The sequence below is a fragment of the Lygodium microphyllum genome, chromosome 8 (genome assembly GCF_053477565.2).
Source record: "Lygodium microphyllum isolate KBCC chromosome 8, Lygodium_microphyllum_v1.1.10, whole genome shotgun sequence".
NCBI classification, from domain to species: Eukaryota; Viridiplantae; Streptophyta; class Polypodiopsida; order Schizaeales; family Lygodiaceae; genus Lygodium; species Lygodium microphyllum.
This window is the reverse complement of record NC_141142.1, coordinates 16,303,995-16,329,618: the sequence shown is the minus strand read 5'-3', so window position 1 is coordinate 16,329,618 and position 25,624 is coordinate 16,303,995. Positions and strand designations below refer to the sequence as shown.

General features: G+C 45.3%; 1 protein-coding gene and 1 pseudogene across 2 annotated transcripts in view; one reads left to right on the top strand and one right to left on the bottom strand.

Moving 5' to 3' along the window:
- Positions 1-25,624, bottom strand: part of SGR2 (shoot gravitropism 2 (SGR2)) — a 279,626-nt gene that overhangs the window by 105,332 nt on the left and 148,670 nt on the right. The window lies entirely within an intron of this gene.
- LOC148032014 (uncharacterized) lies at positions 9,952-25,483 on the top strand (annotated as a pseudogene).

The window sequence follows — 25,624 nt, the reverse complement described above, 5'->3', positions numbered from 1 at the left end:
CCCTGGCTGGATATTGTTCGCTCCACTCCAGTTGTCCTTTCATTCATTTATTACAACATTCATTCTTTGCTCTCTTCTTCATTTTCATTGCTTGTTTGACTTCACTATGTGTTGGTCGTGCTTGTGCGCCCTCTTGTTTTCTCTACAAACCTTAGTGTATCCTTAAATAATCATCTAGTTGTTGTTGAATACTAGTAGGCCCTTGCTATCCTAGTAATGCGGAAAATTCACAATTAGAGGTTTCAAAACAGCAAGTTGAATTGATAACACTCTAATTGGAGACAGATGAAAAGCACCTCTAATGCAAGACAATTGACAATTGGAGATTCAGTGATTTAGCTAGTAGGCACTTGGTCCTAGTAGTGCAGAACACGGAGACTCAAGGATAGCAAGTTGAACATCCAACATATCTAATTGGAGATGTCCAAAAGTGGAAGAAGAGAAGCGGAAATGCTTCAAAATAGGGATAACTTAGCCAATCCATCCTATCTGAGAAGTGGCTCTCTTGTCTCTATGGCTTTACTATCTTTCAAGAGGGTTTCCTATGGCATCAAAGCTCAAGTAAGAACAACCCTAGATATCTCTCGCCCTCATTTTCCATGATCTAGTGTAATGATCCAAAGCCCTTTGAAAAAAGGCAATGATATCGCCCTTTTATCTCTTAGCACAAAATCCATTGACAGATGTAATGCTCTTGTAACTTTAACTCCATCCCAAATAATTGGCAGGTATGGTCCTTTCACACAATACCCTCATACCATGACACCTTCCTATCTCTGTCTGCAAGGGTGTGACAAGGTATGTATCTAGTCAATGGTCCATCCAAGATGATGCAGGAGTGTGGGTCTAAGTGTGATGAGTGTGTGATAAATCCATCCTAAGAGAGGTGTAGGAAATGGGTCTGGTATCATGCCATCTTTTGGCCCAATTGTTGCTTCGGGGTTCACCCAAGTCCTCTCATTATCCAATCACAATCTCCATCCCAATCACTCGGTTCAACATTGAATACATGAGTCCAAGTTGAGGACAATTGAAGCTATAGCCAAATGACAGAAATACATGTACCTTCAACTAGTAATGGGTATCTCCCTCCTCCCATAACTATTCTCTTGTTAAGCTAAAAAAAGGTGCATTACACATTAGACCTTCATTAGCTCATTAAACCATCCCATAAGCGAATTCCCAACTTTTTGGTTGGTTCATCATCCACAAATAGAAAGTGTGCTAGGTCACTTGCATCCCTTCTTTTGCAAGTTATCCTAGTCTATCCCTAGTTCATCATCATGTGGCTGCCAGCTCCTCCTCTTGCTGCTGCCAACTCATTCCTCATTATCTCTAGCTACTACCATGGTCATTTGAAGGCTACCCATACCTGCATTTGGTTCCAGTTGCTACCCTATCACTTCAGCCCTCTATTTGATTGCTGAAGCCATCTGCTGCCTTAATGGCCTAGTGGACTGCCGCATTTTCATATCTTCAAGCTACTTACTCCTCTTCATCATTTGGAGCACTTTCTAGTAGGTCATTTTGCAGCACTTTTCTTCATCGGCCTTTGCTCTAATTGGTGGTTACTGCACTTGGGATCCATCTCCAATGGACAACACACATCAAGCATCTCCCTTAGCTCACTCCCATAAGAGTCATTGGCTGTTGGACAACTCTAACCTTGAGCATTTGAACACATTCATTCACTATTCAACACTTTTCATTCATTCGTTATTTAGTTACCTTCGTTTTTGTGTTTTTGCACTTTTTTGCATTTTTGGGTTTTCAGATTTGTGTTTGAGTTCACTGCATTTTAATTGTGGTTGTACAATTTGTGTTTTATTTTGCAAACCCTACCGTATCTCTACATGGTATCTCTTAGCAATCATGTTTGTCTTGCTTTGTCATCTTCTGCTTGTGAACCTTAGTCTGAGTTAGACGAGGACTTTAGGAGCTCTAACATGTTTGTCACTTGTTTTGACGAAGGAGATATCTCACTCTAGAGGCCATCTAAGTGCATTTCTATACATTTCCTCCTTTTGTCAGCTTTCTATGTGCTTGAGTACGTTTTGAAATTCCTAGGTTGACTTTATCTATCCGACAATATTTGAAACTGGCCTTCCTTCTTGGAAAGGGTGGTAAATCCCTCATTAAGCAACTAATTACAACAATAAAAAAATAAACATAAATTGAAATGCACAATTTTCCTTAATAATCTTGGACAATAGACACCCAGTTGGCCCCAAAATGGTGTCCCTTTCAGTATTTCTTTAACTTTTTTTGCTAATAGATTGAGTATTAGTTGAGATTCTACAATCTCCTTTGCTGATCCAAAAGCACCTTGCTGTACATACAATTAGCAAGCAATTTGGGCCAATTGCCCCTTGATTTTCACCCATGAATTGCACAAATGGAACCACCAACTTGCCAAAAGTTGCCCAACTTCACAATGGATGACCTAGCATCTGAAATATTTGTCAATTCCACAAATTTCAGGCGCTGATTTCAGTGTACAATGCCTTTTCTTGTTGGCATGGGTCCCAAGGTGGCTGCTACACCCTAATTTCTGCAAAAATTTAGGCTTTATAGCAAAGATCTCTCAGTTCTCCACTAAATTTGGGTGAGATTTGCTTAAAATGACTGAGAAATGCTGAGATATCCTAAGAATGGGTTGGAGAAGGTAAGAGAAAGCCAAGACAAGAGAGAAATCTGATTTTCTTTGTGATAAACCCTAAATTTTGCTTGCTGCCAGCCCCAGGCTACGTTTAATTCAGTCATCTATTGCTAGGCGAGTTCAAAATTCCAATCCTTGGAAGGTGACTCCCTGCTGTTCCCTACCTTTTGAGGCCTCCAGATGGCTGTCTTTTGTAGCAAATTGTTGTTCTTTGATCAGAAAATGGACCAGCAGCTCTCTCTCTCCCTTTGCTAAGCTATAAATTGATTGAATGACTGAGACTCAGCCCCTAAAAACGTTCTCTTAGTTTGCATTGGCATTTTTGCCAAGTGGGAGCCTTCTAAACCTATTTTTCAGCACTATCCAACCATTTAATTAATTTTCAAAATTAAATAATCTTGAAAATTAATGTTAGCCCTTCTGACCCTGCCCAAAATTAGATATGTCCATTCATAATAAAATTGGCTAGGCCTTTAGCAACTTGGAGTGGTCTCCAACCTTTGTTGACCCTTAGACAGACATTGATTAATTAATAATGCTAGTCCCTAGTGTCACCACTGACACTTATTGACCAAATAACTCTCCCACGGTCAAAACTAACACCAACTGATCCCCAAAGCCCACCTTGCTTAACTTATCACAACTTTTGCCTTTGACACCCACCACATCCTTAGGGTCCTTGGCTTGTTACCATGAAATAATTACCATGTGCATCACATGTGCTAAACAACCTTGCACATTTGATTAATAACTTAATCAAATGTTATTAGTAAGATTAATGCATCTCAAAATTTCACATCCTTGTGATAGTATCCAACCACATTGGCATTTTTACTGTGTTACTAGACATTTTTGCAGCATTTATTGTTGGTCATGACCAACATTAAATGCTGGTCAACCCATTTTTAGGGCCCATGGTATAGGTCGCCCAGATTTGGGGGTAGTTGTGCATAGTCCGACTTCGTTATATTCCTCCTTCTCTAGTGTTGCCATCATCATTAGCTTGATCTAGTGCCCTCATTGACACCGTGGGCTATGTGCAAGGATTGATCCTTGTTCAGTGCAGATTTCTGTCTTCTTTTCTTGTAGTCTCTCCCTATTTCTTTGTTTCTATGTTTGTGTTTCCTTTGCGTTGTGCACTCACATGGTATCATTGCCTAAGTGACACATAGAGCTGATCTATTGCAAAGACAACGAGACAAATTGCAAAATGCAGCCATAAAGATCATCATTTTGCTAAAATACTGTAGTTCTCTTAAAGGCCGCCTGTTTTCTACTAGCATTTTGGTGTCTGCAACATCAAATGCAACCTTTTGTGAAGTAGGTGACAGTTCCTTCTGAAACCAGCCTTCCTTCTTGGAATGGGTGGTGATAACCTGATTTAAGAGTTAATTACAACAATAAATAAATGCACATAAAATGAAATGCACACTTTACCATAACATTCTTGGATAGTAGACACCCTGTTGGCCCCAAAATTGGCGCCCCTTGCGGTATTTCGTTAGCTTTCATTCAATTGGAAGGAGTACAACTTGAGATTCTTCAATCTCCTCCTGCTAACCAATTGCTCTTGCTGTCATAAATGACCAGCAAGCCTTTTGGGTCATTTGAAGCTTATGGCCCCATTCTGAATAATGAACTTGTGCATTCATGATCTGAAACATAAAAAGTATCGTTGCCCTTATTAGCTTGTGCATTAAGCTTGGGAGAATCCTAATAACCATTTCTTATGGCAGTCCATTTTGATTCGTTTAGTAGTCAATAAGGCAGTGATTTTTTTTTCTATTCAAATATATACCGTAAATTAGGCAGCATTACATGCTCAGAGTAAAGCAAAAGATATGAAAACGTATGTTTGCACTCTTCCTTGGTATTTTCTTTCAATTAATTGCGGGGTGGTAGTTTGGTATGTAAAATTGATATATTTTGTCCCATCTTGTATCACATTAAGAAGCTTGCAAGGCTTGTCAGGGTAGGCTCTAATCCTTGAATAGGGCTAGCAAATATCCTTTTGTGCCTCACTTTTTTACATAGTCACCAAAAAATGTGTTTCGTACCTACAAAATGTGAAACCCCGAAACGTTTCATTGGTTTCATGAAATGGGGTCGCAAAACGAAACGAAATATCCTGGGATTATCCAAAACATTGAAAGATTGCTTTTTCTCCAAATATGCTAATCTCTCTGCTTCCTTTCATCTCACGCAAGTTGCTAGTCCCAACCCACCTCCTCCTCCATGGCTTTCTCCTTCTCCTCCTCCATCGTTTTCTACTCCTCCATCTCTTTGTACTCTTCTATCTACTCTTTCTTTTTCTCTTTCCCCTCCTTTATCTACTCTACTCCTCTTTCTTCTCTTCCTTCTCCATCTCTCTCTCCTCTTCCATCCACCTTAAGGCTTGAGCCTTGGACTTGGATCTTCATGGCTCCTCACAAAGATTATAATCGAGATGTTTGTGAGGAGAGAGGATCAAAGTTCAGCTCAAAGTGCAGTAGACAGTGTGAAGAGTGAAGCATGACACCCAATGCAATAGACTGAAAGAGTGTGAAATGAAAGTACAAAGTACAACCCTTAAACCTTAGGGTTGTAGGGGGTGTTCACACCCAAACACGATAAGTGCCCGTAAGTGTGTGACATAAGCACAACCGAAAGAAGACAATAAGTCTAGGGGAAAAAACCTCTCGTACCGAGAGTAAAAAGTGCCCCAGTGTCCTACTAATCACCGACACTCCTCTGTGAGTGTAGACGTAAACCCAACAAACCCCCGTAGAGTGAAGAGTGATCAAAAGTACAAGGATCATCCCCCACCAAAGGAGATCAAATTTAAAGCATTGCGAAATGCTTCAAATTTGTCATCACGAGGAAGAGCTTTGGTGAAGATGTTTGCCATATTATTGGTGGTAGGATAATAGACAAGGCTAATATCACCTGCATGTAGCCTCTCTCGGACAAAGTGATAATGTATCTCAATGTGTTTTATGCGTGCATGAAACACTGGGTTTTGTGCCATGATAGATACATCCAGATCAACTAGCAAGCATCTAATCCATACGCATTCAACTGTGGTAGTGAAAGTTGCCTTGTATTCAGCTTCACATGACGATGTGGTAACAGTGGATTGTTTCTTGCTAAGCTAAGATATGCAAGATGAGCCAAGAAAGAAACAATTGCTACTAGTGGAGTGACGTGAATCATAATCACCAGCCCAATCAAAATCATTGTAAGCATGTAACCGGAGTGGTCCCTCCTTGGCATAAAGCAATCCAAGAGATCTAGTACCCTGCAAGTAATGAAAGACACACTTAACAGCTTGCCAATGTGACATGCGTGGCTGATGCATATATCTGCTTAGGCTTGAAACTACAAATTATATGTCTGGCCTAGTATTGCATAGGTAAATAAGACATCCAATTGCTGAAACATATGTGTGTATATCAAACAAATCACTGTCATCAAGTAATGACATCTTTAGTCCAGGTTTCATTGGTATACAAACTGGCTTGCAATCCTATAAGCCAAACTTCTCAAGAAGTTTACCAATGTATCTTACCTGTGATAAACCAATACCTTCAGCATCATGTATGAGCTGAATGCCCAAGTAATAATGCAAAGACCCCAAGTCTCACATCTCAAAAGTTTGTTGCAAATTTTGTTTGAATGCTGAAATCTGATCAGCATGTGTCCCTGTAAGCAAACGATCATCAACATATAGACAAATGATCACCATGGATCCCCTCTCTTTACATACGTAAAGGGTAGACTTAGATGAGCTGTTTATAAACCCTTGGCTGAGCAAAAAGGCATCTATCTTTGCATATCAAACTCTAGGAGCTTGTTTCAAACCATGTAAAGCCTTTTTTAGCTTGCAAACCAAGTGTTCGGATCCCTCAACTGCAAAACCAATGGGCTACTATACATATACTTCCTCATGAAGTTCCCCATGTAAAAATGTAGTTTTAATATCCAACTGATGCACAGTCCATCCATAATGGGCAGCCAAAGCAACCATAGACCTGATGGTCGTCATTCGAGAGGTAGGTGCAAATGTCTCCTCATAGTCAATGCCTTTCTTATGTGCATTGGATCCATATGCATTCCATTTTAGCTTGTAGACCCATTTTGTTCCCATGGTTTTATTCTCAAAGGGCAAAGACACTAAATTCCATGTTTGATTCTTAGTTATAGAATCCAATTCAGCTTGCATTGCTACTATCCAATGCACACTTTGTTGTGCATCCTCAAAACATTCAAGCTCCTCATCATCAAGTGTGCTTGCTGCCATAACAAACTCCATGGTATGTGCAATATCATGCATACGAGCTTGCCTTCTAGTACAACCAGCCATAGGTGTATCCAGATGACTATCTTTCATAGTCTGTAAATACCATCTAGGCGTTTGTGTTGTCTCCTGACTGTGCATAAGCTCTTGCTGAATTTCAATTTCGGCACTTTGCTGAATATTCAGATCAGCCAATGGCTGATTTTCTGCATTTTTCAATGGACCAACTAGCTGAACATTAAGTTTACTTGCTGAAACTCTAGCTGAATCACCAAATGGAATGGGCAGCAGCCCTTCAAATACATCACGCGCAGCCTGATATGTGTCTAAACTAGCAAGGGATAATTCTCATTTTTAATCAAAGAGTACATCCCTACTAACAAACACCTTTTTAGAGACATGATCATAGAGTTTGTAGCCTTTTCTCTCACTACTATATCCCACAACAATGCATGTGATAGCCTTGTTATCTAACTTTTTTCTGAGTACTTGGGGAATGTGTACATACGTAAGACACCCAAAGGTACGAAAGTGTCCAAGAGAAGGTTTCCGGCTGTTCCAAGCCTCATAAGGTGTAATTTTCTTTAATGCTTTGGTGCGGCATCTGTTCAAAACATGGCAAGCATACATAACGGCTTTCATCCAAAAACTATGTGGCAAGCTCTTTGCTTTCAGCATACATCTGGCCATCTCCATGAGTGACCAATTCTTCCTCTCTGCAACCCCATTCTGCTATGGAGTATAAGCAATAGAAAACTAATGAACAATGCCCTTCTGCTTCAAAAAGAAATTCAACATAGAGGACATATATTCCCCCCCTTGGTCCGAATGGAGAGTCTTTATTTTATAGCGATATTGGTTCTCAACAAGTGCAACAAAATCCAAGAATGCATCATACACTTTTGACTTTTCCACCAAAGAGTAGACTCAGCAGAATCGAGTAAAATCATCAATAAAAGTCATAAAATAGTAACATCCTCCCAATGAATTTATTTGCATAGGCCCACATACATTTGAATGCACTAATTGTAACCTGATTGTGGATCTAAAGGCAACATCACAGGGAAACGAAAACCGATGCATTTTTTCCAAAATACATCCTTCACACAAGTGCTCAAGAGGTCTCTCTCCAAAAGAGGTAATCCATCTAACATCTATGTACGCTGTAAGAGCATCAAGCTACCAAAGTTCACATGCCCCAACCTCATGCAAGCATGCCATAACTCTACCTATATCATAGCAAGAGTAAGAGTGGATGCTAAGTACGCCGACTGATCAACTGAAAGAGTATCCAACTCATATAACCCATGACATAAAGTGCCAATCAAGACCAAAGTCATGTGTTTCTTGTCTCTCACCATGCATCTGTCATCATCAAATGTGACTTGCAATCCACAACGTGCCAAAGAAGAAATAGAGAGCAAATTCTTCTTAATACCGGGCATAAACAAAGCATCCTGTAGGCGAAGAATAGAGCCATCATGGCTCTGAGCACAATCTCTCCAATATCTCTAACATGGTATGATGCATTGTTGGCACACTATACAGACACCAACAGAAGCAAATAAATCTTTGTGAGATGTGATGTACCTAGAAGCACCGCTGTCGAAAAACCAAGTGCATGCATCCTCAATAGAGCTAAATGCTTGATTAGCCCAAGAAGTGTCATAATTGCATGTGTAAAAGCAATAGTCCATGTCTGCAATAAAGGATCAGACTTAGTAGCAGTGGAAGGAGCATGAGAAACAGACATTCCTAATTTCTTTTTCTTCTTCTTGGCGATGTGCTTTCTACACTCAGTGATGTAGTGTCCTAGCTTCTTGTAATAATGGCATTTTTCCTTTTTGGCTTGCATGCCCCCTTGTTTTTTACTTCCGTGTGAGATGCCTGAAGTCCCAAATCTCTGCGGAGCATTCTTTACTTAGCTGCCTTTGCCCTTCTGTCTAGCCATAAAAGCCTGCTCAAAGGCTATGATAACCACACCACTATTTCTTCTTGTTTGCTCCTTCTCTAGAAGCAAATTGACAAACTGAAGAAAGAAAAGAGGCTATGGGACTATCCTCATTGTGAGGTTTAGGGTAGTGTGGAAAGCCAAGTACAAAGGAGGTAACGAGTTCAATGTAGTAGATATCAGCTGTGTATCTGAATAGTACTCATCAACATTCATAAGTTGCTCACGCAAGTCCTGAATTTTGTTCAAGTGATCCTGCATAGAATCACCCTCATCCATCTTCAATGTCTCTAACTCTTTCTTTAAGAAAGAGATACGAGTCTCATTCTTACCAGCAAACATCTGCTCCAAAGTTAGCCAAGCTTCTTGTGCACAAGTTGCCGAACAAATGTGGGGGATGATGGATTGTTGAATGACCAATGCAATCAGCAACAAAGCCTATGCACCCCGTGTATCCCATGCTTTTTGAGCTGCTGATCTTTGGGGAAGTGCCTGAAGTGGAGCACGCTAAGGTGCCTGTTGTCCACATTCTCCTGGAGGGGGAGTAGCAAGAGCTACAACTCCAGGCCTAACTTCTTCTCCACTGACATAATCCCAAAGATTTTTTGCAACACACACATTCTTCATCATGAAGGACCAAAGTGAGTAATTGTTACCATCCAATCTGTCCTCTTTCGATACATAGATAAATACATTTCCCTGATTTGCCATGATAATCAATACCGATAGAAGGCAAAAGAGCAATGTCCAAGCTGGAATAGCCTAGAAATCTCCAAAATTTCCAGAAATTACAGCAAATAGCTTGTTGTAACTAGTACATTGAGGTACACTCTATCAAAACTGTCTATAATGCACGCAGTCCAAGGTGCATTCAATGTTCAGCAACACTGTATGAGCAAAAACCCCAAAATTTTTGCTCCAAAATGCTCAAAAACAGTCTATTTCAGACTGCTACTGCTCTGCATGTACCAATGTCTTCACAAAACCCAAAAGCCCCAAAATTCTTGACTTGATTGATAAGAAATTTTTGCATCAGTTGTGTCCCAGACACGTATCCAGAGTTCTATGCCTGCCCAGGCAGAAGCCCCCTTTTCCAAAGATGAATTTGGAATAAAAAAGTAAATTTTAAAAAATAACCTCTAAAATCAGTCGAGCTGGAGGCAGAGCTGGAGGCAGCAGATGCAGATATAGGCACAGCTGTAGTCTTGTGCAACTGACGTGGTGGCACGATCACTACTGATGCGTGGTGGGGGCATGTCACAGGCCAGGGCCGCTACTCTAGGCAGGCGAAGGCAGCACATGCCAGGCGGGGCAGGCGGCACAGGGGCATAATAGGTAGGCTGGGCGTCGGTCAGCAGGAGCGGGCATGACCAGAGGCGGCGTGGCCCAGGTCGCTGGTCAGGGGTGGAGCAGCTGGAAGAGGCACAGGCAGAGCTGGAGGAGCTGAAGGCGGCGCACCTAGGAGCATGGCCAAGCGCAGGGGGCGCACAACAGGTGCAGGCAGAGCAGGAAGACACACGCAGACTGGGGCTGGGCGACGCAAGGAGGGGCAGTATTGGCGCAGCTGGAGCTGGCATTGGTGGTGCAGGACGACCTTCCGCTGGGAAGTGGCAGCTACTGAAGGAAGTGGATAGGACTCTTGTTCTTCCACCAAACAGAGTTGGACTGAGCGGGAACTCCTGGATGCTGAGCAGAGCTGAATTGAGCAGAGCCTCAGCTCTAATACCAAATATGAGAAGGAAAGAGGATCAAAGTTCAGCTCAGAGTGCAATAGACAGTGTGGAGCGTGAAGCACGACACCCAATGCAATAGATTGAAAGAGTGTGAAATGAAAGTACGAAGTAGAACCTTTAAACCTTAGGGTTGTAGGGGGTGTTCACACCCGAACACGATAAGTGCCCGTAAGTGTGTGACAGAAGCACATACGAAAGAAGACAATAAGTCTCATACCGAGAGTAAAAAGTGCCCCAGTGTCCTACTGATCACCGACACTCCTCTGTGCACATAGGCGTGAGTGAAAACCCAACAATGTTTAGAATGATACCTTGTTTGTACATCACTATGAAACATCCGGAACCAAAATTGTAGTTTGCAAGTTTTGTAGGGACACATTGCAAAGGAGTTTTACCTAGACAAGAGCGCCTTTCACATGGACGATGAGCAAGGGTGGACACGGCTATAAGAGAGTACCCAAGGGTATTTTGTTAGCAAATGGAGGTACATGAGAAAAATTGACCAAGGTGTGGTCACTCCTAAGAAGGCCACTAACTTGACAACAAATTGAACAAGAATGGTAACAAGCAAAGAGAAATCACACGAGTGGAGGTGGAAATTCAAGTCTGTTGAGACACCCTTTACCCGCAATTTGTGTTTTTGTGTTTTTGCATTTTGCGTTTAGGGTTTGCAGGCCCAAAAAGGGACACCACCCTAGACTAACTTTGTCTATTTATAGGCCACTCTCATTCATTCCTTACGGTTGATCCTTCAGTCCATCACTCCCTCTCTCTCTTCGTCAGTCTTCTCACACACTCTCTCTTCCATCATCTCTCTTTCTCCTCTCCTACCACCATCTCCACACTCTCCTGGCGCCAACCTTCATCTCCAATTGGCTGCGTTTATGGTGGTAGTGTGCTCCTACACCTTGTGTTTGGAGTTCACATTCTCTTGGTGTCAACATCCACCCTATCTAGCGTCATCCTCCACCCTTCTGGTGGCTCCACCTTCTTGCATTTGGCTGCCAGGGAGGTTCCTCACCATCTGGCGTCTCTCTCAAGCAAGCAACATCTTCATCAAAGGCAGTTGCACCTTGCATTTGGTTCTTGGCTGCTTCCCACCCTTCTGACATCGCTCCACAACTGGTGTTTCACTCCCCAAGGCTATCTTTATCTGCGTTTTCAGCATCTAGCTCATCCTCACCACTTGGCGTCACTCCCAGTAGCTGGCGTCACCTCATCAGGCTTGAGTTTGAAGACGGCTGTCTCCCTACTCGTAGATACTACTCTTATCCCTGCATTTCAAAGGCTGCTCACCCTTCGGCAGTAGTCTCTATTGCTCCAAGCGACACCTCCTCATCCTGCATTTGCAGACTCAGAGGGTTCTTCGGCAGTCTTCTCGCACTCCAGGGCTTCCTTTGTGCTATGGCACCCTTGTATTAGATTTACTTTGTCAGCATGATTCATCTTTCATCATCTTCGCTGTTACTTTTCTCTCTCAGTGTTTGCCGTACACACTTTGTGTTTTCCCTTGCAAACCCTACTGTCTTTGTGGTCACTTAGTCATTTTGACATGGTATCAGAGCCAGAGGTGCTCAAAGAGCCACAAAGATCCTCCTCATTAAAGAAGACAAAGACCGGTGGCGCATTCGGTATCTACTACGCATTGGGAGATATCCTTTTTCTCCCTGCCACCCTCCCTTCTCCAATTTGCCACCCCAGTACCATGGCGTCTCCACTCACAGATTCCACTTTGACCTTTGCTCCCCACCCCTCGGAGTATATGCGTTTACTACCAAGCACTCCTTGTGCCACCTATCCTTTTTGGGCCACAGAGATTGTTCTGCATCGGTTATCAGAGTATTATGCTCAAGGCAATAAGCTGCAACCGACACACACTAAGTCCTTTCAAGCACACAGAGGCTCTAAGACCTTATGAGGCGATAAGCCCTCCTAGAGACCACCCCATCGCACGGAGGTTTCCCCCACCCACTTCCAGGTACAATGGCTTCCACGGCCCACATCTCCTCCACAATCCACTCTCTTGAGAGCCTGTGACTGTTCACCACCCTTGGCTCATCCTGAGTCTCCTTCCCCACCCTCTTCCACTCAGGTTTGAGAGGCCAATTCTCGGTGCTTTCCGGCTTCTTCTTCTGAGCCCTAGATGTCTTCTTCAGCACGACCGGCAACACTTTCTTTGTCATCAGATGCTTCGTAGTCTCTGAGCCATGGGTGGCTGGATTCCCTTTCTCTCTCAAACTGGGATTCAGAGGGGGAATTTCTTACTTTGCCCTCAGAGGGGGCTTCCAGTTATTCTTCGGCTTCAGAGGGGACTCCTACTTCTACTCCTTCTGATTCAGAGAGGGACCCTATGTGCCATGAAGTTCTTCACACACCACCACCTTTCACTTTCGAGGAGTGGCTCTCCTTTGAGCAGTCAATTCCTCTACTCATACCCAGGATCTAGAGGATCTCCCTAGATTGGGGCCCTTAGGTCTTTAGCAACGACTTGGTGGCTAGGCCTTCCTATTCCTTCCAGCATATGGAGTCACGGAGCTAGTGGCTTCTCTCCTGAGGTTGAGTTTCGAATTCTACATCTCATCCAGTCTCCTAACTATCTTCAAAGGTCTCCTTTCAAGTGGTATTCTCAGATTATAGGGTGGATCTTCTTCGTCCCTTGGTCAACATGGAGCCAACTCCCGAGACCAAGTACGAGCATATCCTTATGGTTCTCGGTACCACACAAAGTCCAACATTCCTCCTATGCATTGCATGCTTTCATCATCTTTGTACTAGGGCGCTTGGGAAAGTGAACAATTTCCCCACGAGGGACATTGACCAAGTGGCACTTGCTACATGAGCATTCTTTAGCATGTAGCATTGCATCTCTGTCTCACTCTTCTCTTGTTCCCCTTTTTGGGTATGAGAGGGAGTGTTGAAAAGCCCTTCACAGGTAGTTTGTGTTTTTGTATTTTTGCGTTTTGCATTTAGGGTTTGCGTTTAGGGTTTGCAGCCCCAAAAAGGGGCGCCACCCTAGACTGACTATGCCTATTTATTATTTTTGCAAGTAAAATATGGCTGATTATATTACTCAAAAAAACTGATTACAACATAGTGTTCATGCTCAACAGACTAGCTGGAGCTGATGCAAAGTCACCAATACATCATGTATACAAGCCTCTCAAGGTGGTCTGGAGGGGATGGGGGCTAGAAGCCATGGGGGTTGGGGTGGGGGGGGGGTGTGTATCACCAACTGAGGTTGCTTGCCTGCATCACGAAGAGCAGATTGTGGCCGCCCCAAGTGCGCATAGAGTGACCTCGGAGCTCCTGACTCGCCCTGGACTCGCCCTACACCTGATCCCATCGGCCGCGGAGGGAGTGGATGATGGAGGTTCAGAGCTCTGCTAAGGTCGCATGTGCTGAAAGTTTCTCTTCGCCGAAAGCCTCTTGACACCGCGCCTTCCATATATGCCATCCAGTAAGACTCTATGATCTCCCATACCTCCAAGTGGTCTGCTGTGGACTCCAATACCTGGCGAATGGGTAGAGCCTCCATACCGACCACTGCACATGACCCTGCCTCGATCATGAATATGGTGTCCTGCATCTCGGCCTCATACAAAAGGTGACGGCCCTGGCTAACTACCTACCAACAGAAAGCTTCCCATGAGATACACCCAAGGCTGGGTGCTATACGGCAAAGGATGCAGCATGCTCCTCTCCACGTGAGTTGTGCCTCCTCACATGACCAAAGGCAGTGCTTTGGAGTTTCGAAAGGCTGCTGTGTGCAACGCTTACAACCTCTCTCCTTCAGCATCTCGGCAAGCCAACTTCCCACTGCCAAACCTCCATGTGCCACCAGCCATAGAAAGTACGACACCCTCCTCGGCCTCTAGCTATCCCATAGGCAGGGCCAGAAGGTCCATCGGAAGGGCTCCCTGATGCTGTGCTCCACCCACTGCCTGCTGTGTGACGGCGCCTAGTCCATATCCTCCTGTATCAGTACATGTCTGCCAACCCTAGCAGTGTACTCTAGGAACCTGGGTGGCTTCTTGGCGATTGTAGAGGCCGGCCATAGCCACTCTCCTTCATCCCACTCCAACTCATCAATTGGTCTGCCCTCCCAAATCCAAAGGCGCTACTCCCTGAGCTCCTTCCAGAAAACATAGGGGTCCAGTCGCCATGTCTTTCCTTGAAGCCCCACCACCCGAATCCTTCTCCACGAGAGGGTGGCAATCCCCTCATCCTGTTGCCCTCTGTCAAGGGCCAGACGTCCCCCCTCCTGAACGGCGAAGAAAGTCCACTGTGGAGCGCTTCCCACTCTACCTGTCACCTGAAGGGGGATGCTTGCTGGTGAAAACCTAGCTGTCCGTACCTCCTGGGGCTCTATCCACTCTCGTATCGAGGGAGCAAGCCACTCCGGAGGAGAAATTGTTGCGTCTATCTCTCTTCTCCTCAACTCCACTCCTCTCTGACATGCTGATACTCGCTACAACACCTCCTTGTTCGGCATCCTATACACCTCTCGCCATGTCATGATGATATGAGCCGGGTCCGCGTCCCATCCAGCCCACTGGATGTGGGGGCGCTCATCAATCTGCGCCCCTTCCCGATATTTGACATGGACGTTCCAGATCACCGGCTAATGGTCTATTTCCTCTTGGTAGCCTGGGGGGCTCTGGATTAGGACCTTACGGAGGCCCTACCACACATGGAGTAAGCTGCGAAGGAAAGGTGATCTGGGGGAGGTGATCTAGGTTGATGTGAAGATCCATCTCAGGGATGGCCTCCACGCACCACCAAGCCTAGGTCTACAATCCTAAAGACCCTCCTGCAATAAGACCTTCCAGGTCTGCGCACTTGGTGTGAGACCGCGGATAACTAGCTTGCCCAAGTGGGCCATACTCTGATACCCTAGGTCTATGATCCCAAGACCTCCCTTTGACCTATGTTGTATGATGGTCGCCCACACAACCTTGGCCCTGGATTCCCTCGAACCATTAGACCCTGACCAAAGGAAATTCCACACTAGCCGGCGAAGTTGCACTACGCACGATGAGGATAAGCACCAACACGAGGCGATGTACCAGGCCTTCACTAGGAGGCCCTGGTTAACCACCAGGGCTCGTCCGCCTAGTGAGAGGCGAACCGTGCTCTAGTAGGTTAGTTTCCTCCGAATAGAATCAAGGACAGGAAGAAATTGTTGGGCAGGAGTGATGTCGAGTCCCACCTGGAACCCTAGCTACGGGACGGTCTGCCCTCTACTCACCCATCTAAATCCCAGGTGGACGCCCCACTACGTGCTAGAGTCTGGGTCTGTGAGGAAACCAACCGACTTTCACCAGTTGATTTTTGCTCCCGGTGCAAACTAGAACACGTCAAGAGCCAGCCTCACTCTCTCCAGCATCAACTCATCGTCCTCTATGTAGAGGGCTATATCATCTGCAAACTCTGAGTCTAACAACTCACTCTCCTCTCTCAATAGAAGTCGAAGGCTGCGTAATCCGCTTAAATGTGACTTGAGGAAGTGAGACATCGCCTCTGCGAAGAGTAGGAACAGGTATGGGGCCAAGGGGCAGCCCTGTCGAACCAATCTCTCCGGTCGAAACTCCTCCCCTCGCCTTCCACCTATGAGAACCCTGTTGGTGGCCGATCTATGCAGGCCGGAGACCCCACGAATCCAAGCATGGGGGAATCCCAACCTCACCATGGTGCCCTCTAGGAAATCCTAGTCCACCCTGTCATAAGATTTCTCGAAATCCAAGAGTAGTATTGCCAGTCTTTGCCCACTGTGTTGTGCCCACTCTCTCGCCTCAAAGAAGGTAAATACATTGTCTAGGATGCTCCTATCCGGGACACAGCCTGTCTGTGTGTCATGGATGATATCTGGAAGCACGGGGCGTAGTCGCCTACCAATCATCTTTGCCAGTGCCTTATAGGCCACTGACAATAAGGTGATCGGTCTCCACTGAGAGAGCTCCAACTGGTTTGCCCCTTTGGAAAGAAGACTTATAAGGCCTGCTGAGGGACTCCCTGGCATCTATCTTGAAGTAAAAATCTCGTGGAAGGCCATTAGTAGAAGGTCCTTCACCACTTCCCAGTAGGTAGTGAAGAAGGCCTTAGAGAGGCCATCCTCCCCTGGGATTTTCTGCCCATCCTGTGTATGGAAAGCCTCCTCTAGTTCCTTCTCTGTGAAGGGGGCTAGGAGGGAGCGTCCCATCTCCTGTGTGACGAGGGACAGGATGTGATCACATACCTGCTGTCTATATCTCTGTCCTCTAGCTGAAGCTGTCTCCTGCTAGAAAAGGCGCGTATAATAGTCGGTGGCAATCTCTATCACCTCATCTGGGCTAGAACGGGTCCTCCCATACTAATCCCGAAGGCTGTGTATCTGCTCTCCAGCGGTGCGGGACTGGTGTACTTGGAAGCAGTTCCTACACATCATGTCCCCCTTCTGCGCCCAAAGGGCTGCTGAGGTTCGGAAAGAGAACTCGGAGCGCCTGTCCTCTAGGCCAGCAATGGCTGCTCGCGTGCACACCTCCTGTGCGTGGAGGGTGGGATCCCCTGGTGCCTCCTGCAATAATCTCTGCGGGGCTGCAAGGTCCCGTCGGAGTGCTCTCTCCCCCTCCCAACACTGCTATATGGCTTGTATTGCTGCCTCTTGGCAGATTCTGCTCAACTCGGCTACGACCTCTGCAACCTCCTTTGCTATCTGGTCCCTCGTGTCCCACTCTCTAGTCCAATTTTGCTCTATCTGTCTCGTCACCTCCTCCCTCCTATAGATCCAGTTAGGGATCCGACAGGATCGTCTGTCTAGGGCGGATGCTAGGGGGTCAAGTGTCAGGATAACCAGCAATGATTGGACAACTTGGCGCCTGCCAACTGCTCAATCTAGCCTCCACGAGAGCCTCCCCACTCTCCCACATAAAATCTGTCCAACCGCTCCAGCAGGACTCCACCTAGCTGCCTATATCCCCAAGAGAAGTCCAACGACCTCTCCCTCCTATGGCAGGCAGGGTCTTTCAAGGCATCACGTGCTCCAACTGCAAGCAAAAATGCCTCCAATGCCTTTTGCTCCTCCCCAACCATACCCTAGTAGTTTCTGCCTCTACCCTGCTAGTCTGCCAAGGCCTCTAAGTTGTTGAAAATCTCCTCTAACAATCTAGGAGTCCACCTCTGGTAGTCTATCTGCGATCTCCACCCAAAACCTGCTGCGTGCCCTATCTCCATAGGTGCATAGACATTGAGGACTCCAATACACGAGTCCCCGATATCCAATCTGATCCATAGAACCCTTCCTACCACTATCGTCCCGTGGTCTCGTACACAAGCGGTGAGACTTGGGCCAATAGAGGTACATACACCTCCACTCTTGTCGTGCGCACCTATGGCGTGCTCTCAGTAAGTGTGCGAGCTGCCCGAAAGTACCTTCCCCACCTATTGCACCTAGGTGGGGGTGAGCTTGTGCTCCTGCAGAAGCAAGATGTTGATCCGTTCGGCAAGGGCAGGTTGCAACTCCTGCCGAACAATCAACTTCCTAGAACCACGTGCCCCACTATAGTGGAGACTATTCACATTCCAAGATGCAAGGTGTAAGCTCATGGGGAAACCTGTGATTGACCGAGCACGCATCTGTTTGGTGTGGATGCTGCTGATGAGGAGGAGAAACTGTGAGGCATGCAAGTGCACTTTGCCGCCAGTCTGGATGGTGAACTCCAGTCCCCCATGGTGGCCCTCAGCCGGACCATAGGGGTGATAGATGCTCCAAGTGGCACTATCAATGCATCTATCAGCCATGCTGAGAATCGCGACTCTGTACACTTTAGAAATGGGCCACTTGTGCAGGGGGACACTCAATTACGTCCCTCGGAGCTCTCCACTGTGGAGGGGCTCGATAGATAATGCTCAAGTGTGGGACCTCGGCACTAGCCCACCAGTTAATGTCCATCTTGCAACCTAGCCATTGTTGTGCACACATTGCTAATCCTTCATCTCCCATCCACTGGGAGATATGATCCGCCACTTGGCTCTTCAACTCCTCAATCTGTGTAGTCATCCACTCCCCTAAGTAAGAGGACTGAAGAAAAAAGGCGTAGTTTGGTCCATTCAGTGGTGCTAGTAGATGGACCTTGCCCCTCGTTGACTTACGAACCACGAAGATCCCCACCTCTAGAGGTACTCTCCGCGCTCCGCAACTCGCAAGTAGGACCATGGGCCATTGCGGAACAACTCTGTGGCAATAGTTGTGCCTTTCTCAAGAAGGTGTGGCGGGTGGCAAGGGCAGATGAGCTGGTGGTTGTGTGGGAGAGGGAAGACTGCTGGTGCGCGGAGGAGGTAGGTGTGTGTGGCTCGTCACCTCCTGTGGAAGGAGGGTGGTTTTGGAGGGACTCACCTGACTCGGGTGCGGATCAGGGGGGGTGCTCGGTAGGGGAGGTGGTGGGGGGGAAGAGGATCGAGGGATGGTGGGGTGGATGGAGATGCATGGCGGGTATTTGTTTGGGGGGGGGGGGGGGGAGGGGGTGATGGATGAGGGGACTGTGGGAACTCAAGCGAGGCAGTCTGTGGCACGGGTGGAGAATGTGGGGGGACTGGGGTCCTATCGAGTGAAACGGACAGGGGGGGCTCTTTAGTGCTCTATCGGGGGGGGGTCGCTCGCCCACCTACACCCTACTGACGAGGCTAGGTCTAAGGAGCTAGCTGCGCCTCTCCTTGTGGTCTCCCTCTCTGTGGTCTCTGGACCCGTGTGAAGCCGTCAGCATCCACCTGCGGACATGTGGGCGGAGCCATGTTGGCTTCGAAACGCGTACAAAGTGTTACCTGATGCCCAAAGTCGTGGCAGCGCAGGCACTGCCTTGGTTGCCCAGTCACAATGACCTGCTGCCTAAGGGAGTGCCCGCCTGCCTCAATATCTAGGAACTGTGGGATATTCTTGACCTCTTTCAGTGCCACCCGTACCTTTGGGACTTCTGCTGCTGTCACTGCATTCACGAAACACGTGGAAAGGACAGTGCCGAAGAGCCATCAAAAGTCTTCAACCAACTGGCGATACTCAATCGCCAAGCCAGGGAAAAGAAGGGTGACCGGGTGCCGAAGAAACCTGTTGTGGAGTGCAAACGCCTCCACAGTAAAGCCACTGTACCAAGGGACCATGTATATGACCCCCTTTGTGGACGCATATGGTGAACTGGCGAGTAACTCGCGAGCTACGTCTGCCGAGCTGAGCCGGACCATGAAGACCCCTTGGCCCAATAGGACCACCTCCACAATCTGCGCTGTGCCGATACGCGGCGTGGAGTGGAGCAAGTCCTGAAGCTGGACCCTGGCTGGGGAATGTCCTGCTACCTGACCATAAATCATTGTTTTCATTAGCTCTAGCTCCTTACCTTGGATGGCTAAGAGCTGCTCCTCAGAGAGGACTATGTGCAAGGTGTGTGACTAGGGGGCACTCACTGAGTGCGCCGGCGTCTGACCAGAGGTTCCCATTGCACGTCCCTTTTGAGAAAACTACCAATCACGTCACGGTGCTACCTGGGGGGGGGAAGTTGTTGCAGATAGAGGGAAATACTAGAGGGTTGGGAGGGATCCATGGCGAGGGGAGGGAAAGTTGTTGCAGATAGAGGGAAATACTAGAGGGTTGGGAGGGATCCATGACGAGGGGGGCTACTTTTTTTGGTATTTGGGGGGGGGGAGGCTACTGTTTTTGGCAGTGGAGGGGTGGGGAGGATGGGGGGGGGGGGGGGGGGGGGGGGGGGGAAGGGGGGGGGAGGATGGATAAGATGGTAGCAGATAGAGCGGATTGTTGGTGCGGCCTATCGGGCGTGGGGGCGAAAGATGGGCAGGCGGAGTGGGGGCAATAGGGCGGAGGGGAACTATCGGGGCGGGGGGGGAGAGACGGGCAAGCGGGGCGGGCTGTCGCGAGGCCTCGGGCGGGAGAGGGCTTAGCATGGAGGGGCGAGTTGACGAAACGGCGTGATCGATCTGGGGCAAGTGCGATCAGACGGAGCGGGGGTAGCTTGCGACGTGACGGGCGTGAGCTCTCCTAACAACCCAACTCTATGAAGTACAAAAGTCTAAAGTCTGACTATGCCTATTCATAGGCAACTCTCTCATTAATTCCTTACGGTTGATCCTTCAGTCCATCACTTCCACTCTCTCTTCGTCAGTCTTCTCACACACTCTTTCTTTCATCATCTCTCTCTCTTCTTTCCTACCACCATCTCCACACTCTCCTGGCGCCAGCCTTCATCTCCAATTGGCTGCATTTATGGTAGTAGTGTGCTCCTCTTTAGCTGGTGTACATCCTCCATTGTTGGCGACAGTATCTTCTGTGCTCCTACACCTTGCTTTTGGAGTCCACATTCTCTTGGCGTCAACATCTGCCCTATCTGGTGTCATCCTCCACCCTTCTAGCTGCTCCACCTTCTTGCATTTGGCTGCCAGGGAGGTTCCTCACCATCTGGCATCTCTCTCAAGCAGGTGTCACCTTCATCAGAGGCAGTTGCACCTCGCGTTTGGTTCCTCGCTGCTTCCCACCCTTCTGATGTCACTCCACAGTTGACGTTTCCCTCCTAGAGACTATCTTCATCTGTGTTTTCAACATTTAGCTCATCCTCACCACTTGGCATCACTCCCAGCAACTGGTCTCACCTCATCATGCTTGCATCTGCACACAGAGACTTCATCGGCTATCTCCGTGCTCGTAGGTACCACTCTTCATCCCTACATTTGCAAATTCAAAGGCTCCTGTCCCTTCGACGGCAGTCCCCATGCTCCAAGGGACACCTCCTTATTCTGCGTTTGCAGACTCAGAGGCTTCTTCGGTAGTCTTCCTACACTCCAGGGCTTCCTTTGTGCTACGGCACCCTTGTATAAGATTCATTTCATCAGCATGATTCATCTTTCATCATCTTCTCTGTTACTTTTCTCTCTTAATGTTTGCCGTACACTGTTTTTCCTCGCAAAACCTACTGTCTCTCTGGTCACTTGGTCATTTTGACAAAGTCAAGCACGGCGAAATGATGAGGACGCCTCAATTGCTTCCAATGTGCCAACAAGTACACAAGCATTACGGCCATGGATTAGCATGGTCATAGTTGCATTCGTACTATGTATGGACTAGTTCATTCCGTATAGTTTGTAGTATACCGTACTATATACATATCCGTACCAATTCGTACCAAAAAACAGGCTATTTTTATCCCTAGACTACACAATATCTTCCAAGTCCTAAGCCTTATGTTTATTTTCATAATTTCAAGTCTCTCTCTAGATTGTATCGAAGTCTGTATATCATTTTGTACCTACTCACCTAGTTCACCATAACACTAGATAGTAGCTTTACTGGGACTTGGAAAACTTCCTAGACATTTTGTATGTAACCTTTTGGTCTCATAGGCCAGCTTAGCCTTTTGTAGATATTAATATAACTTTCTTTCTTTCTTTTTTTTTCTCTCTCTCCAACTTCCAAGATGAATATGCAATTCAAGAGCATCTCTCTCTCTCTCTCTCTCTCTCTCTCTCTCTCTCTCTCTCACACACACACACACACACACACACACGAATGAAGAGCCTCTTTGTCCATCCATCCTACACTTTGCTTTGTTGTATGATGTATTGCATATACATTCCCATCTGTCTTCTAGTAGTACGTTACACATGTTGTGCATGAGGCTTTATCATTTTACTCTCACGAGTCATGTATTCATCCTATTAATTCAAGTGACATTACTATTTTAGCTCTAAATATGTGTTCTATTATCTGTTAGCCAAAATAACCAAGTTTTTTTTTTTTTTGGGTACTAATATCGTACGGTACCTTATAAAATCATAAGGTACCGATTAGTATCGTATTTTATCGTACTGTACCGGATCGTACCTTTCATACTTGACAACCCTAAGCGTGGTTGATATGTCTTCACCAACAGATTCCATCGCGATAGATCATGAGGTAACATGTACACATGGTACTAGTTCTTCTCTTGTTGGTAAGGGCATTTTTCTTATTGGTGAGGGCACTCCTCTACTTGCTATACCCTCACAAGGCTTGGCAAGCAAATCAAGAAAGAGAGGTAGGGAAGGCAGCCAAAGCACCTTTCAAGCGCTCTTTACTCCAAGACTCAAGCAACAGGCTTAGATCATGGAGCATAGATTCTTCTATCAATGCAACCTTGCATTCAACATTGCTCAAGTACTTGCTTATATCAAGTTCTACAATGCATTCGTTGCTGCAACTGTAGCACAAGCTACTGGCTTGCATCCCATTAGCTCGAAGTCTCTAAAGACCATTCACTTAGAAGCTCAAGTAACTTACATTCAAAACAAGCTGACTGGATTAAATTCATGTTGGCATCGATATGGCTATAACATTATATCTGATGGATGGAGTGATAGAGTAAGTTGAAAATTGTACTTAATGTTTTTTTCTAATAATTTACATAATACATCATACATGTTGCTTTTTCTATTCTTAATTTTTGAATACACGAACTTGATAACTAGTAGTTGGTAGTTACTAATGATAATTATTGACTCTTAACACTCGCAAAGATGGCAACACATGATTAATATCTTCATTTCATGTTATACTAGTACTATATTGTTACGTGTGGTGGATGCTTCAGCCCCTAGCTTAAGCATTAGTCGCGAGTGGACTTACTGTCATATCAAGAGCGCCATAGATGAGATTAGGGCCCAACATGTGGTTCAAGTCATAACACATAATGGCTCAAATTGTGCCAAGATGGGTGACTATGTTGAGAGCGACTATCCAAATATTATGTGAATTTCATGTGCCTCATACTCACTCGATCTCATGATGGAGAATATCGCGGCACTTCCTTGGCTAGAGCGAACCTTGGAGAAAACCTTGCGCATAATCAATTTCATCACTCACAAGTCCTTCGCTTTGACTCTATTGAAAAGTGTTTGCCACTACGACCTTGTGAAGCCGGCAAACACACATTACGGCTTCTTATTTCTTGTGCTTAATCTTAGTAAATAATAATTTATGATTTTCATTAGAAATTATAATTATGTTGCATCATGCATCAACATGCACATTTTTTGCATGAAATAAATAGATTTTAACTTTCAAGTGTTTTAAGTCTTATGTTTTGATTTACGTGTTTAGGATGGTGCAAACAAAAGATTCTCTTTGTCGACTCATATATAGTTAGGAGTGAAATGCATGGAGTGGAAGTCAAACAATCAAAGCATAAGAAATAACAGCTTATATCTTGAATAATGGGTTTTGGGATGAGGCAGAGATTATCAAAGAAGCAATTGTACCCCTCTATTTTATCTTACGGCTCTTTGATAATAAGGAATGTACCATGAGATTACTTTATCATTATATGCATGAGCTTTATAATGCCATGTCATCCTGCTATACTTTGTTTGTGGAGTTTTCTATGAAGAGGTAAATACTAAACGTTAATTTATACATTCATTTCATAAAACTACTAATGAGCATGTTTGGATTTCCATGTTATGCTTGCAAAACTTGGGGCATATCCTCTCATTTTGAAACGACCGTGGTAGATTGGTATAAAGTCCAGACGAGACTGGAATAGAGGTCAATAGGAGCTCTATCTAGAGAAGCCACCTCATAAAAGGGTGATCTTTGACATGAAAACATGGTCCATCATTCAAAATGGACAAGAAAGTGATGTTGGAGATGATGAAAGTAGTGATTCAAAAAATTCCAGCATTGATGAGGAAGATAGAGAATGGAAAGCTAGCCTACTCTCTAGGGTATCACGCCATCTCTGCATTAGACACATCCTACAGTCAAGTTGTTTGGAGGAGGACAATTTGAAGTTTTCATGCAACTTGTAAATAACAACCTACATCTTGAATAATGGGTTTTGGAGTAAGGCAGAGGCTATTGAAGAAGCCATTCAACCCTCTATTTTATCTTGTGGCTCTTTGATCATAAGGGATGTACCATGAGATTACTTTATCATTATATGCACAAGATTTATAAGGCCAGGTCTTCCTGCTATGCTTTGTTTGTGAAGTTGTCTATGAAGAGGTAAATACTAAATATTAATTTATACATTCATTTTGTAAAATTACTAATGAAAACTACTAATGAGAGTTTTCATGCAACTTGTAGAGTTGATGATGTCACCCATATATGGAACGAGAGATGAAATTGGTTTCATAAATCAATCCACAATGTTTCATATCTCCTATATCCTTTGTATAGGATACAAATCATTGGAGTGATAGAAAGCTTATGTCGCGATAGACTTAGTACCTTGATCGAGTCTTTGAGAAGGAGAAAAAAGATCGGTAAGCTCTCTCTTTAGCTTATGACTTGTAATTTATTGCTATGTGTATAACTTTGATTATTGGTAAATACCTAATGTTGATTGTCAATATGTAATGCATTATATATATAAACTAATTTTTTATTACCATTGGACTATGAATAGGATTGAGGATAGAGTGATTCTTTTTGTACGTAATCATGATCATTTTGCATGAGAGGTTGCCTTTAGGCAAGAAAGAAGACATCTTGCAGTGTCTTGGTAGGAAATAAATAGCCGCCTTAGGTCTAAGGTGCAGTCCTTCGCTCTTCATGTGCTCTCCCAAGAGTGCACTACTAGTGCAACAGAACATATTTGAAGCATATATACCAATATTTATACCAAGAAAAGAAACAATTTAAAAAAATTTCAATCTCGTATATGTGCATTGGTAAATTCAAATGCATTGTGCTTCAGTCGTGTAGATATTTATTTCTAAAATCTCACAAATGTTAAACCCTCTTTAACAGGTTGAGCACAAGCCAACTAGAGAGGTTGGTCTATGTGAATGCCAATCAATGGTTATTGGAAAAGCTACAAGGCCAGGATCTTGAGAGAGAATTGCTTCACTGAAAGGTGAAAGAGGTTCATAGCAAGGTTATTCCCAAGCCGGAGATTGGCTTATGAGAAGAGGCAATTAATTTTGCTTTCATCCAAAGGTGCATTGATAAGAATATTGCCTAAGACTTCCTTCGAGAGGATACGCTATGCTTC